This window comes from Pseudorca crassidens, chromosome X (assembly GCF_039906515.1).
Source record: "Pseudorca crassidens isolate mPseCra1 chromosome X, mPseCra1.hap1, whole genome shotgun sequence".
NCBI lineage: Eukaryota > Metazoa > Chordata > Mammalia > Artiodactyla > Delphinidae > Pseudorca > Pseudorca crassidens.
In genome coordinates, this window is record NC_090317.1 from 119,329,950 (window position 1) to 119,344,411 (window position 14,462).

General features: G+C 45.4%; 1 protein-coding gene and 1 long non-coding RNA gene across 7 annotated transcripts in view; one reads left to right on the plus strand and one right to left on the minus strand.

Moving 5' to 3' along the window:
* Positions 1–14,462, plus strand: part of LOC137217059 (uncharacterized) — a 98,288-nt gene that overhangs the window by 76,068 nt on the left and 7,758 nt on the right. For 2 of the 4 annotated variants that reach the window (XR_010939997.1, XR_010939994.1), the window contains exons 5-7: positions 1,416–1,471; positions 2,587–2,716; positions 4,170–4,302. This is a non-coding gene — a long non-coding RNA (uncharacterized lncRNA). Of the gene's footprint in view, positions 1–1,415; positions 1,472–2,586; positions 2,717–4,169; positions 7,429–14,462 lie in introns of those variants that run through there. The other 2 variants (XR_010939996.1, XR_010939995.1) reach the window with 2 other exon arrangements.
* The window catches only part of NHS (NHS actin remodeling regulator), a 349,080-nt gene that overhangs the window by 74,887 nt on the left and 259,731 nt on the right, over positions 1–14,462 (minus strand). The gene's annotated exons all lie outside the window — the stretch shown is intronic.

The window sequence follows — 14,462 nt, forward strand, 5'->3', positions numbered from 1 at the left end:
CGAAGCCCCATACCCCCTTCTGCCTTCTACCCGGCTTTCTAACCCACACCACTGCCCCACACAGGAGCAGATATCTGTGTGGGAAGGCCACGGTCATCCTGGAAAGGAAGACTGAAGTCATTCAGTGGAGAGCCCTGCTGGCTGGGTTGAGGAACCTGCTACATAACGGGGAGTGTCGTAGGTGCCCCAAAGCAGAGCTCAAGACAAGCTGTTTGTTTAAGGATAGAGATGGGCTTCCTTGTTTATATTTTGCATCTTCCACCTAAGCAACGGGTCTAGAATATGGACCTGTATGTTACAGGAGCTCAAGTATTTTGGTTGCGTGGATGTGATTCAACTCCATAAATGGTTCAAGCTATACATCTTTGTGGCCCTTTCTCTCTCCTTTAATCTACCTTCTTTCTTTTCCTGATCTCTTTCCTCCCAGATCAATTCTACTCAATGCCCAGCTCAAGTTGTACCTTCTCCATGAATCTATTCAAGATTCATGGACCCCAGGGCCCAATAGGTTCATTCATTTATTGAGCAATGAGTGATTAAGGACTTGCCATGTGCCAGGCACTGTGCCAGGCACTGCCAGTGGTGGACATGACAGACACAGTCCTTGCCCTCACGGAGGTCACATCCAGGAAGGAGGAAGGCTAGGAAGTGAAAAACTGACTGATAAGGAAGGATGTAATCAGGTAACAATAGGCACTCTGATGAAATAAAGCAGGGGGGGTGAGAGAGAGCAAGGCTACTGGGAGGCATGGCATGGAGTAAATGACAGTAGATGACCAGGAAGGCCTGAGATTCTCAACTAGGCATCAGAGATACCAAAGTAAGGGAGAGAGAGAGGGTGCCTGTCCCTGTGGCGCTGACCTCTAAAGGAATGAGCTCTTCCTCTAGCTGAGTGTGGCAGTCTGGCCTAGCTAGGTACCAGTCAGTCATTTCCTCTTTGTCGGCACACAGCTGGACTACATTTCCCAGCCTCCCTTACAGTCGGGTGTAGCCATGTGTTGAGGTCTAGCAGTGGCACGTGAGCAGAAGCGATCTGCACCACTTCCAGCATAGCTCATAAAAATCTCCCACATGTTTTCCTTCATGTTCTTGAGAGCTTAGAAGCCATATACTGAAGATGGTAGTTTCACAAGATAAAAAAGAGCCTGGATCCTTGAACTCCGGCTAGGAGAGCAGCTACCCACCAGTGACGAAAAACCCATTTTGGACATTATGCAAGTGAAGAATAAACCTGAATTCTATTAAGCCAGTGAAATATTGGGGGTTATTTGTTCTGACAGCTCACATTACACTAATTCACTGAAGTCACTGTGTCATTGCCACGGCTATTCATTTGACCCATTCTCAGCCTAGGACATGGTCTTATCATATTACTGTTTACCTCTGTACTCTTAGTTCACTTTTTCTTTCTGTAGGTCGCACCCCTTCAACTCAGATGGCAACAGTGCAGTCAGAGGCCTGCCCTTCCAAGGTGAGCGCTTTGATATCTTGTCTGCTCATTAAAGCGGGATTCCGCTTTCACTGCTGCATCACGTCACTGGATGCTTTTATGGCCCTTTGAGTCATTTGTACTTTTAGGTAAGGGAATGATCGACGCTTTCTCTTTTAGTGAGCTTAGAAGACACGTGTTCTAGACTACCACAAATACAATCCTTCCCCAAATTATGATCATTTCCGAATTGGTGGGGCCTGGGTCAGTATGACAGTACTGCTTATACAGTTGTAGCTGCTTATTTCCCTGTCAGACTGTTGGCTTTTTCAGGACAAAGAGTACCTCTTGTCTGTATCTCAGCACGAGGCACAGTCAGGCACATGGTAGGTGCTCAGTAAATGCTTGCTGAAGGAACGAATAGGGTTATTTAATGTTGTTAAACACACTGATGTGCTATGGACAGAATCTGCACAAGTTTTTGTTCTTCAGGAAGCATCTGTAAAGCGCCCCCCCCCCCCCCCCCCCCCCCCCCGTCAATTTACAGTCAGCATTAACAAAAGCTTTTCCTTGAAAACCAAATGCATAGAAGTCAGGCTGAATTCCGAGTCGCTCCGGGGCGTCCACAGAAATGAGGATTGTGCGGGAGGGCACACTAAGTACGACTCTGCTTTCCTGCTGCTTTGCTAAGTGCTGGCTTTTCCCCACCTTTGTTCTTTCTTCCCAAACTCTACCTCCAAATTATCTCTGGGAGTCTCCAGGCAGAGTCATTCTTTATCCTGACACACGCCTCCCTAAGTCACCTACCCAGTGAAAGCTGCAAGCACCCACTTAGCCAAAATACTGGGCTCGATTTCTCTCCAACGCCAGTACCCAGGCAATGCACGCGCAGCTGGGTACTGGCCTTGGAGAGAAACGCAGTGCCTTCTCAGCGCCCTCAGAGCAAGTCGCCCAGCCCCACACAGGCTCTCGCCTTCACACTGCCCTCCTGCTCCAGATAGCAACTTGTCTTTGAGTGTCACAAAGCAGAGCTTCACTGGTCAGAGACACCAAGGCCAGACTGATACGGCAAAAGAGCAAGATCAGGAAAAGAACAGGCTATCCTGTATAACCTTGAAGAGTAAAGAAGTTCTTTTATTGTTGTTTTTCTTTTACAGCCTCAGACCCATGCAGCAGTACGAATTGAGGTTAAGACACAGATGCCACTAACCTGCACACCAAATGGCATGAGTCAGTGACACCAGCTCCGAGACCTGTTTTGAGCCCAAGCAACCGTCCAAGCCACACGTAGGTCACCTTGCTTTGATCTAACAACAGGTCAACCTCAGAAAGAGGCATTTCTGACAGAATTTCACCCACTGAAGAAACAGCTGGCTAGTCCGTTTCTCTTCCCAGTAATAAATGAGAAGCATTTATTACTTCATTACACTTACCCAACCCATAGACCACCTTCTAAACTGGCTGTTTCCCGAAAGCTGCCAGCGAATTCAATCAAAGGTATAGATCCAGTCCCGTGTAGACATGGGACAGACCCCTTTTAGTGGGCTGTCACGGGGCCCCCTTCTGTCATTTCTGCAGGGAATTAGGTATTAGGGCAAGGATGTTTACATGAAGAGGTGAAGAGGGTGGAGAGAAGGCAGGTAGTACTTAAACGAAACGTGGCGATCTGCTTTTAGTTAAGAATGCGGCTCAGCCAGTGTTCTCTTTTCTTAAAACAAACTTCCTTTAAAGGCTGTCCAAGCAGTAGCTTCGCTGAGCACATTTATTTACCTTCTAGCCACGCGTAAAGGCTTGTTCTTTCCAGAACAATAGCCACCTGGGACAAGTGACATGCAGCGGTGTCCAGATTCCCATCTCTCTCACCACTGTGTCAGCTTACCGGTGTGCCCTCCCAGGTCTTCTTCAGATATTGGCTACTGGCTAAAGCCCATTCCAGAAATACCAGTGTCCTGTGTGGTAGCGTTTTCTGCAAACCCACAGAAGGCAGGATCTACTGGGACTTTCCAGGCAAACTGCCTTTTCAGGGGTAGCAGACTCCAGAAGTTCCCTCCTCCTGGGGTGCATTGAAGCCAGTGGCCCGGAGCAGGCCGTTTAGGGTCTGAACTGTAGGACTGTCAGGGCCTTTCTAGTAACAAGTATGGACTTGAGCTTTTGTATTTATTTGGATAGACCCCAAAAGGCTCCTCTCAACAATGAAGAAAATCCTAGTTGAATATTTACTTGTTAGCTAGGACTCCCAGACCGTTAGGCCCTCCCTTCGCCTCCTGCTTCCCTGGACCGCACGTCTCCATCACGCTCACACTCCACTTCCTTTCTCTGTCCCCTTCACACTCCTTTCCCTTTTGTCCTGGGCGAGGGCCTGGGTCTCTAACAAACAGACCAAGACTAGCCTGCCCTTTTTGGATATGTTACATGTTTCAGCCTGTAAAGAAAGTCCTGGTGGTGGTGTTTTTTTGTTGTTGTTTGTTTTTCTTCCATTTGGTGTACAGGGCCAAAGTAATAGCTATTATGGCCATGACTGACAAGAATGAAATCATTTGAGTACTGAGAAAAATCAAACCAAGAAAGAAATGACTTGTCATTCTCTGATCTTCACTCTTTATCCATTAACACACACACACACACACACACACACACACACACCCCCCCCCCAACGATGCTCACGCAACAGGTATTAGTCAGGCACCTGCATGGCCCGCCATTGAGTAATGTTCACCCTTGTTCCTACAACTTATTTCAGGCCTGCTTCTCCCACTTTCATGTGCGGACGATAATCGTGATGTCGACAACAACTTGCCATCTTTCTCTGAATATTCATTCAACAAATAATTACTGCGCATCCACTGAGTGCTGTCCCTCCCCGAGGCACTGAGGTATGAAGTCTCTGTCCTCCTGGAGCTTGCTGTCCAGTAGGAGACAGAGGGGACAAATAATAAACACATAGATACGATATCAGGTGGTATACGTTCTGTGAGGAAGCAAAGAAGGGGGGTAAAGGACTAAAGACTGGTGTAGCAGACGAGCCCGGTGCCTTGCCAGCATCCCCGCGGCATTCACCTGGGCACGCGGAGGCTGCCTCCCCGTGAGCCCCTGAGGCCCTCTGCCTGGGGGCAGTTATTTTTCCGGCCGTGGGAGAACGCTTGGCCCCCAAGCGGGGTAAGCAAGAAGTATTAGAGAGAGAACATCTTTCTCACTTTCCTCATCTCATAGTTACGATATCTCCTTTAATCCTTTCTTTCACTATTCCCTCCAGTTGGTTCACTTCTCATTTCTCTGATGGCTCTTTTTCTGAGAGTTCTGCCATTTAAATAAAATGCGTCTACCACTGATTGATTGGGGCAGGGAAGCTGGACCGTCCACAGCCCTGCTTAGGGAGGCAGCCTCCAGGCGAAAAGCAGCAGGCTCCCTGCAGTGGCGCCCCCCTCCCCCGAATTCTTTTAGAAGATGGGAGACAGATCATCTTCTCCTGCTCCGTCGCCATCATCATTGTCAAGGACACCTTCTCCTGAGAACCCATTATCATCTATCTGCTGAACTTCGGGCCATTTGTTTGACCGTCATCATCTCTGACCCTCACACCAACTCTGAAAACCAGACAGTAACTACAGCCCAGCCCAGGGAGGCAACCAACCTTCCCTCCTACAGCAGCCGAGGCGCTCCCCTCGTACCTCTGGCTACACAGGACACACCTCAGCAGCGATTCCCGTGGCCACAGTGCCCTCACCATGCATTCTGGGCCCTGCCAAGGCAGTTACTTTGATCCTGAATAGGAGACTCCATATCATCACACGGGATGTGCAGTTCTTTTTAGGCAGCTGGCATGAGCTTAGCACAGATGCCTCCCGGAGCAGGACTGCTTTGCTGCCTCCTGGGAGGTCCATCATCAAAACCTCCTGCCCTGACCCACATTGTGACTCTCTCCATTTGTGCTTCTGGCTGGAGCTACCAGGTAACCGACGTGGGAGTCTATGACTGCTTCATTTGGCTCAGAGTTCCTTCTGGAGGAGCTGGCGTCTCAAAGTTGGTTAGCAGTAAGCGAGCCCTGAGGTGCTAGCTATTAAGGCCTGAAAGGTGGGCACAACTGGGCTGCGGTCTGTGTGGGTGGTCCCCAGGAAGTCCCCTAGCGTCTCTAGGATTTCGGTTTCTCTCAGGCTGGAAGCAATCACATGGTTTTTAGGGCTCCGTTTCACCCCTTTCTTGTCCTGTCCTTAGTGCTTACCAAATGTCTATGTGTACATCTACATTTTCGGCTTCCTATGTAGTCAGACTGAGGCCAGATGACTGACAGAGTGTCTGTCTGTCAGCTACTAGCCAGTGGGACACAGGCAGCATTAATGTACACCACTTCAAGGCTTGGTCCTTATAAAACCTCCCAGGAGCCTTGCTTCTCTCTTTTCCTCCACTGCTTGGGAACTACACATTCTAGGCTTACATCAGACTTTGTGTGAGGAAGAAACAGAACTATTATTGTATTAAAGCACTGAGCTTTGTTGGTCTATCTGTTTGTTAGCATAGCATAGTGTAGCCTATCCTGACTAATACATTTTCTTTTATTCTGCCTATTCACTCATTCATCCACTCATTCAGATGTCATTCGTTCACTTGATATTAATTAAGTGCCTACTACATGGCTGGACACTAGTACTCTAGCATGAATATACCTTGGGTTCTTCCCCTGGAGAAGAGGTGGATATCTAGGTGAGGAGATGGAGATGGAGATAGATGGAGATGGGAGCAGAGACAATAATAATACAGTGATAAGTGTGTACAGGGTGCATAACATTGTGTTATGTGCAGAGAAATAAATAAACATTCAGAGGCCTTTACCTTTAGAAAACTTCAACTATACTCTTTCTAGTTTCTTTCTTTATCCTTTTTTCTAGACAGACAGTGCTCACCCCTGCATACTTACTGTGCCAGTTCTAAAAAAAAAAAAAAACCAAACCAAAAACTGCATTTACCACCACTCTCTCCTTCCTACCAGCCCATCATTCCAAATCCATCTTCCTGAAGTACCATTTCTATAGGTCATGCCCCCGTCTGAAAATCATTCAGGGGGGTCTTTCTTTCATCGCCCACATAAGGTCCAAACTCCTTAATTTGGCATTGATCCAGTTCTGAGCTGTCTTTCTAACATTATTTTCCTCTTCTCCTTCAACCAGATGGCATAATCCATGTCCAACGACCCACACCATTGGTGATCCCACTCCCATGTCTTTTCTCACACCACTGTTTGTTTGTTTGTTTCCTCAGAATTCCCCTCCTTGTCTGCCTAAGTCCCTTTGTCTCTTCAGAGTCCCACCTCAAGTGATATCTTTGGTCTTCCTGTCTACCCCAGTCTGTAGTATTAATATATTCAGCAACTTAGATGAAACGGACAATTCCTTGGGAAAAAACTAGCAAGGGACAGAGAAAGAAAAGAGAAATAGTCCTATATGTCCTAAAGAAATTGAATTCTAAATCAAAACTTTTCCCACAGAGGAAATTCCAGGCCCAGATGGCTTCACCAGTGAATTCCATAAAACATTTTAGGAAGAAATAATCCGATTTACAAAAATTCTTTCAGAAAATAGAGGAGAACATTTCCCAATACATGGTATGAAGCTTGTATAACCTTGATACCAAAACCTGATGAAAGACACTTCTAAAACATCTATAGCTAACGTCATATTTAATGGTTAAACATTGGCTGCTTTCTCTAAGATAGGGAAGAAATCAAAACATCTACTTTCACCAGTGTAGTAAGACGACACAAAGATATGAAAGGAAGTAGCAAATACTGTCATTTCCAGCAAAATGATTGTGTAGGTTTAAAACCCTATGAAATCTACAAAAACTGCTAGAACTAAAGAGTAAAAGTAGAAAAGTCACTGGTCAATATGTTAAAAAAATCAATTGTATTTCTCTCTCTCTCTCTCTCTCTCTATATATATATACTAGTAATCAATCAAAACTTGGAGAATTAAATAAAAAGGAATACCATTTACAATATTATCAAATATGTAAGTCTAACAGAAGATTGTGTGTCCTCTACCCTAAAAACTGCAAAACATTCCTAAGAGAAATTATAGAAGGCCTAGGTGATCAAAAGCTATACTATATTCAGGGATTAGAAGGCACAACATTGTTAAAGATGTCTATTCTCCCCAGATGCATCTATCGATTCAAATCAATGGCCAACCAAAATCCCAGCATTTTTAAAAGAAATTGACAGGCTGATTCTGAGAGGTATGTGAAAATGCATAGGTTCTAGAATAGCTAAAATAATCTTGAAAGAGAAGAACAAATTGGGAGGATTTATGCGACCCGATTTCAAGACTTAGTATAAATCTACAGAGGTCAAGACAGGGTGGTTTTGGCAAGAGAGCAGACATACAGATCAGTGGGGCAGAACAGAGGGTCCGGAAATAGAGCCACACACGTACAGCTGACTGATTTTCCGAAAAAGGCGTTAAATCAATTCAATGGGGGAAAAGAAAGGTTTTTGGTTTTTTGTTTGTTTGTTTTACAGATGGGTCTGGAACAAATGAATATACGTATGGGAAAAAATTAATTTTGACCCCTACTTCACTCCATACACAAGTAATTACATAAAGATCACAGACCTAAACACAAAAGCCAGAACTATAAAATCTCTGGAACAAAATACATGACAAAATCTTCATGAACTTAAAGGAAGCAGATTTCTCTGACGGGGTTCAAAGGGACTAGCCGCACAAGAGAATACTGATGAACTGGACTTCGTCAAAATTTTAAAAATGTCTGCTCAGCAAAAGAATGCCGTTTAGAAGTAAATTGGCAAGGCACAGGCTGGGAATAAGTATTTGCAATCCATATATTTGACACAGAACTTTCATTCAGAGTATAGAAAAGAGCTACTACAAATCAATAATAAAAAAACAAAGGACCCAATTAAAAATGAGGAGAAGGCATAATGACATTTCAGAAGAGAAGGCAGATATATGAATGTCTAGTAAGCTCATGAAAAGACATTCAACATTATATGTCAGCAGAGAAATTCAAATTAAAACCACAATGAGATACCATTTCATATCCACTGTAATGACTACTGACGTACCCAGTGTTAGCGGGGATACAGAGCAACTAGAGCTCTGGTACATTGCTGGTGGGAGTGTAAAATGGTACAACCATTTTGGAAGAAGCTCTGCCAGTTTCTTATAAAACTAAACGTACACTTAGCCTGTGACTAAGCATTTTCCCTCCCAGATATTTACCCAAGGGAAATGAAAATGTAAATCTACAAAAGGACTTGTACAAAAGTATTCCTGGCAGCTTTTATTCATAATGGCCCCAAACTGGATACAGCTCAACTAAGGAGGTCAACTGTGCTGTATTCTTACAACGGATTACTGCTCAGCAGTAAAAAGGAATGAACTACTGATACATAAAACAATATGAGTAAATTTCAAAAAGTATTATGCTGAATGAAAGAGGCCAGATATTTTTTAAAAATCATACTGTATGATTCAATTTACATGTAGTGCTTGAACGGGCAAGTCTAATCTATGTGACAGAAATCATAATAATGGTTGACAAAGGGGGTGGAAGATTGGAAAGGGGTACTAAAATTTGGGGGGTGATGGAACTGTACTATATATTATTTTGGGAGGTGGTTGCACAGACGTATATATCACAGCTCATTGAACTCAACACTTAAAATGTGTACACAACTTGATTGTATGTTAAACTATATCTCAATTTTAAAATTACTCCTTCCACCACCCCCAGAAAACCCTGTTGGGTGCTACTGTAATGTACTGTTATGATTTTCACATGCAGTTATCCATTTTAAACTTTCCTAGATCCCTCGGCAGGACCCGCACGGTACTTGGGACTCCATATTTGTCGAATCAATGAATGAGTAATAATCAGACAGTGTAAAAGAGAAAGAAAAGGTAAAGGAAAACTAGACTACGACACCATACATAATTCCACTGTTTCCATTTTTCCGGGAGTCAACACCATTGCAAACGCAGGTCCCTATCTCCCAACACATAACAATAACCCAGTGTCTAAGACATCTTGCTTTTATTTACAATAAAAGAGGCAAGGAAATAAGAGAAAGCTTTTGTCTCCTACCTCCTTTTGAGGTGACACCACATAATTATTACTCCGTTTCTTAACTCCAGTGCGAGAGACCAAAAGACATCGGATGAATCACCTTTTCATTCATAAAACCCTGCTTATATCTTTCATCGCTTTTATCCTCCTAGAATAATAGCAGAGAAACAGCACTTGACGGGCCTACGTTATCAGACTCTATTGGAAAGGTCTAGATAAGAGTGCTGAACCACCTATTAGTATTCTGCATGCAAACCCTTCTCCGTAACCCAGAGTCATCCGTATCCTGGCAACCCTCAGAATTTCATTCTCATTGAATTGCTAGATCTTTATCAAAATATAATTAGAGCCTTAATTCGAAAGATAAATTTTGATTGCCAGTGCCATGCCGAAAGGAAGGAATAATCAGGTGGGAGAGCGCTTAGGCACAATTGTTAACCATATAATCAATGTCATGGATCACGCATCCCCTAAAAAACATAACTTCGGGGGAAGTTGTGAGGGGGTAGAGCAAGGAGGGGAAGAAATCATTGAGGCACCAGACTTACATTATCTTTGCTCGTTTTCTCATATTGTCGCTTAAGTACTTGTCATCTCTTCCCAACTGGAAGAGTTTGGGGAAGGCCCATGCTGTGTGTCCTGCTTCTGTGTGTGCTCACAGTGGCCCAGTCCGTAGCAGGAAGTAACGTGGTCTACAAGCCTCCTATCTTGGGTCAGGTCTCCTGGAAGCAGACTTTGAGATAGACATTGGCGTGTGGGAAGCTTACTAGCGAATGCTCTTCAGGTCAAGACCTATGGAGGGAATTAAGCAGGACTGGGCAGAGAGAGAAGTTGGGCTGTGATACCGTCACAACAGAGGATCAGCCAGCCCCATTGGGGGAGCTCTGGAGCTGGGATAGCTCTGCAGAATTGTCCTGAATTGCAGCGTGACCAGTCATTGGATGTGCGCTGACCTGGGAAGGGCTGTGACCTTGGGCAAGGTGGCTCTCTTCAAGGACAATTCCCAAAGAGGGACTTGGCTGTGAGGCGTCAGCCACCAGTGCCCGGCTCTGACGAATGAGTGCTTGGGGAGCAAGCGCTTGAGTCCTGATGAGGAAGGGCGATACAGGTGGTGCATCAAAGTAGCCACTGCACCTCCACTGGCTACAGTGACTCAAGGGCCTGGGGAAGACGATCCGAAATGGAACCCTGACAGATCGAACCCACTAGCCCATCTGTACAGGAGAGCAGCTCTCCACCCTGTTGCGCATGCTGAGTCACCTCAGAATGTGTGACTTGCTGGGAAAGAGGAGGTCTTGTCCCCTGATCCAACTGGCATGCTCCCGACCTGAGGGTGGGTACTGATACTTAAAAAAAAAAAAATCAATAGCTCCGAGACACAGTCTGCAAGGGGCCAGAGAACAGAAGTCACACACTTCAGTTCCCTTTGCTTTGGGGCAGTCACATCTGCAGCCTCACTGCTTCCATGGTCGTACGTGGTTCATTAGTTTGGGGATGGAGAAAGCACCAGGCATATATAACTGTCTTTCTCCATTGGAGTAAAAGTAATAGATGTATTTAACCTACATTTCCATGTACAGTCAGCTTCTCCTGAGACCTCTGGGAATGCTCAAATCTGTAAATACAGAAGCTTCAGAGTTCACCACTGTGCTAGGTCGTCTGTTTCCACCCGTCCTGGTATTCACGCCCTTGGTTAATTCCCTGCCCTGGAGTCTGGGCTGGTCCTGTGACTTGTGTCATCCTGTTGGTAAAACAAGTCACAGGCCCAGCCTTGAGAAGGCCTGGAAGCTTCTGCCTTTGCGCTCTTGGGGACCCTAAGCCACTAGGTAAGAAGTCCAGCTTCTGGACTTCTGGCAAGGCCACTTGGACAGGCCCTGAGACTACTACACAGAAAGAGACAGAAGCACAGCCAACCCAGCATCCCAGCGGAGCCTAGCCCCCAGGCGACATAGCAACTGACCGGCCACCGGCAAGACTATCACAAGAACTGCCCAGTGAGCGCCTCCAGACACTGCAGAATCTTGGACCAGCCGATCGGCTATTGTTTCTTAAGCCATTAAGTTTTGGGGTGGATTCGTACACAACAACAGATAGACAAAACAACCCTAATTAGCAATTACCTCGAGTCAAAGGGCTATGCTGGCCTCGCCCCACCCCTATCAAGTCAACTGCCTTTTAAGGTTGAACTGAAGAGCCCTTCCTCGTTTGATGGCCGCTTTTCACAAGGAAACGAACATTTTTATTACATCATAACAGTTACCGCCTACCCAGTGATGAATAGACCAAAAAATTTTGAAGGAGAAAAAAAATCCTCACTAGGCTGTCGGCACCGGAGGTCAGGGATTGGGCTCTCTCACTAGCTATGTAGCTTAATCCTGTGAATCGTTTTCATATGCTGGGGGCTCAAATTCATGCCTCAGTAAGTTTACAAATGGCTCCCTGTCATGGACCTCCAAGGTCATTCACTAAGAGAAGAAACTCAGAATATTAAATCCTGAGATTCAGGGTCAGTGTTGGTTGGACACGCTAGAGAGGGCTGGACACGGAGCCCACACCAGGTCAGAGATGGAGTGTAGCAAGATGATCCAGGGCTGGCTTCCGGAGCCAGATCACCTGGGATCAAATCCCAGATCTGTCACCTGTTAGCTGTTAAACCCTGGGCAAGTTACTTAACTTCTCTGTGCCTCAGCACCCTTATCTATAAAGTTGGGATAATAATAGTCCCTCCCTCGCAGGGTTACTGTGAGGATTAAGTGAGTTAATAATATATGTACAGGGCATAGACCAGTGCCTGGCTCTTCTGAGCCTAACTCTAAGTGGTTCTACAGTTAAAAAAAAACAAAAACAAAAAACAAACAAAAGAAACCAAAAAAAACCCCAAAAAAACAAAAACTCACATGGACCTTAAGTAATACAAATAGCTGTTTTTAGTGACTATACAAGATGAAGGCTGTCTAGGGACTGTATATCAGCTTTCCGAAACTATATCCCGTATAACTTTTCATAAGAGGGCAGAGTGAACAGAGCATGGCAGAAGGAGCACTGAGCCAAGAGATGGAGACCTACATTCTAATTGCAGCCCTGCCATAAACTAGCTGTGTCACATTGGGCAAGTGATCTATAACATGGGGGATAATACAATGACCTTGCCTAAAGAGGCTAGGCCAGATGGTCCCTCTAGGAACCTTTTTTGTCTCAATACCTTTCCAAATCCTGAGACAGGAAAGGGCAAGTGGAATGACGAGCGTTTTAAAGATGGAGACACGTATTTGGCCACGTGACTTGCCCAGAGCCAAATCCACTCCCAAAGGAGAGCAAAACGGGGGCATCTTCCGTGCCACAGAGCTTATTGCTGCGGCACAGACTACATTTCCCAGCTTCCCTTGCAGTTTGATGTGGCCATGTGATTGAGTTCTGGCCAGTGGAATGTGGGTGGTGATGAGGTGTGCTACTTCCAGTCCTCCTACCGTGCTCTCTCTTTCCCCTTCTGCTGGCTAGATACAAAGGAACCCAGGAGGGACTCCAAGGCCCTAGGGGATAGCAGAGCTGCAAGAGGGCATGAGACCAGGTTCCTTGTCATCACAAGCCAAAAGCTGATTAGACTTTATATGATTAAAGAAAGAAAAACTGCATTGTGTTAACATCCTGAGATCTGGGACTGACTTGTTACAGTATAACCTAATCCATACACTCAGTGCGAGTCTCTAGTTAATGGCAGATTCAGGTTCTGAGCTTCAAGAGGAAGCAGCCTTTTTCTTTTCTGTTTAAGTGCAAGAGATCACTGACATCTTATTTGTAGAGGCAGAGCCAAGACAATGAAGTCTTTAGGAAATCTGAATCCCAACTCATGGCCCTCCCACGGGCCCTTCTCAGGGTGCCAAAGAGTTAGCCACTGTTGCACTGGGCCTTTTGGCTACACTGAATCATCAGTAATCTTGCATCTTCTGTAGGGAACACAAAGATGAGGGGCATTTTAAAGATAAACCAGCAAATGTTCTCAAGCCTCTAAGAGAAGACTAATCAGGAATGATGAGAGGATTTAGCAGAGGTGCTTTCTTTCCCAGTCTCTTCCTTCTCCCAAATCAAACTCTACCTTAATATTGTCCTGATGATTATATTTCTGACCTACCTACAGAAAATAAAGGTAAAATTTTAAAATCAAAATTCACTTTGAAAAGGAGGAGAGAATCACCCAGTAGGTTCCGTCTTGAATAGCGAACTGATGGTGGTAATTTACACCTTCCCTCTTAAATTCCCATACTCTTTAGTTTATTTCTTTCATGGTTAAAAAGTTAGGCATTTACATTTTTTCAGCCATTACCAATGCATTTTTGCAAAAAAAAAAAAAATTCCTATCATTCAACCAGATCAAGAACAGATGGGGCCTGTTTTCTTCAAGCTGGACTTTGCCATCTTTGCTGCCAAAGAAAAGGCGAACATGGGGGAAATTAAGGCTTTTGAAAATAAATAACGGGAGAGCCCTGGCAGGCTCAAGGGATCCAGAACCCGCAGGAAGAGATCTGAGCTTCCCACCATCCACTAGGATCACTGAAGTCCTCAGTCCCTTCCTGTCTCCCTTCCATGTGGTACCTTCCCCATCAGCTGGGGCTGGTCCCCTTCAGACAGACTGGGTACCTCTCAATTTCCAAGAAGAGATTCCTCACTCAACTGTCCAGGGATTTCCATCTGGAAAAGAAAGAGGGGCACCCCAGCTACTATCTGCACCCAGGAAGCTGGCATGATTTAAGCACCACCTGGACCCTTTGGTCTCTCTGTATTCTGGGCCAAACTCCACTGCGGGGAGTGGCCTGCTGGCCCCTAGGCACAGAGGAGGAAGCCCCACATGTGGCTTTCCAGGGATTTCCATCTGGAAAAGAAAGAGGGGCACCCCAGCTACTGTCTGCACCCAGGAAGCTGGCATGATTTAAGCACCACCTGGACCCTTTGGTCT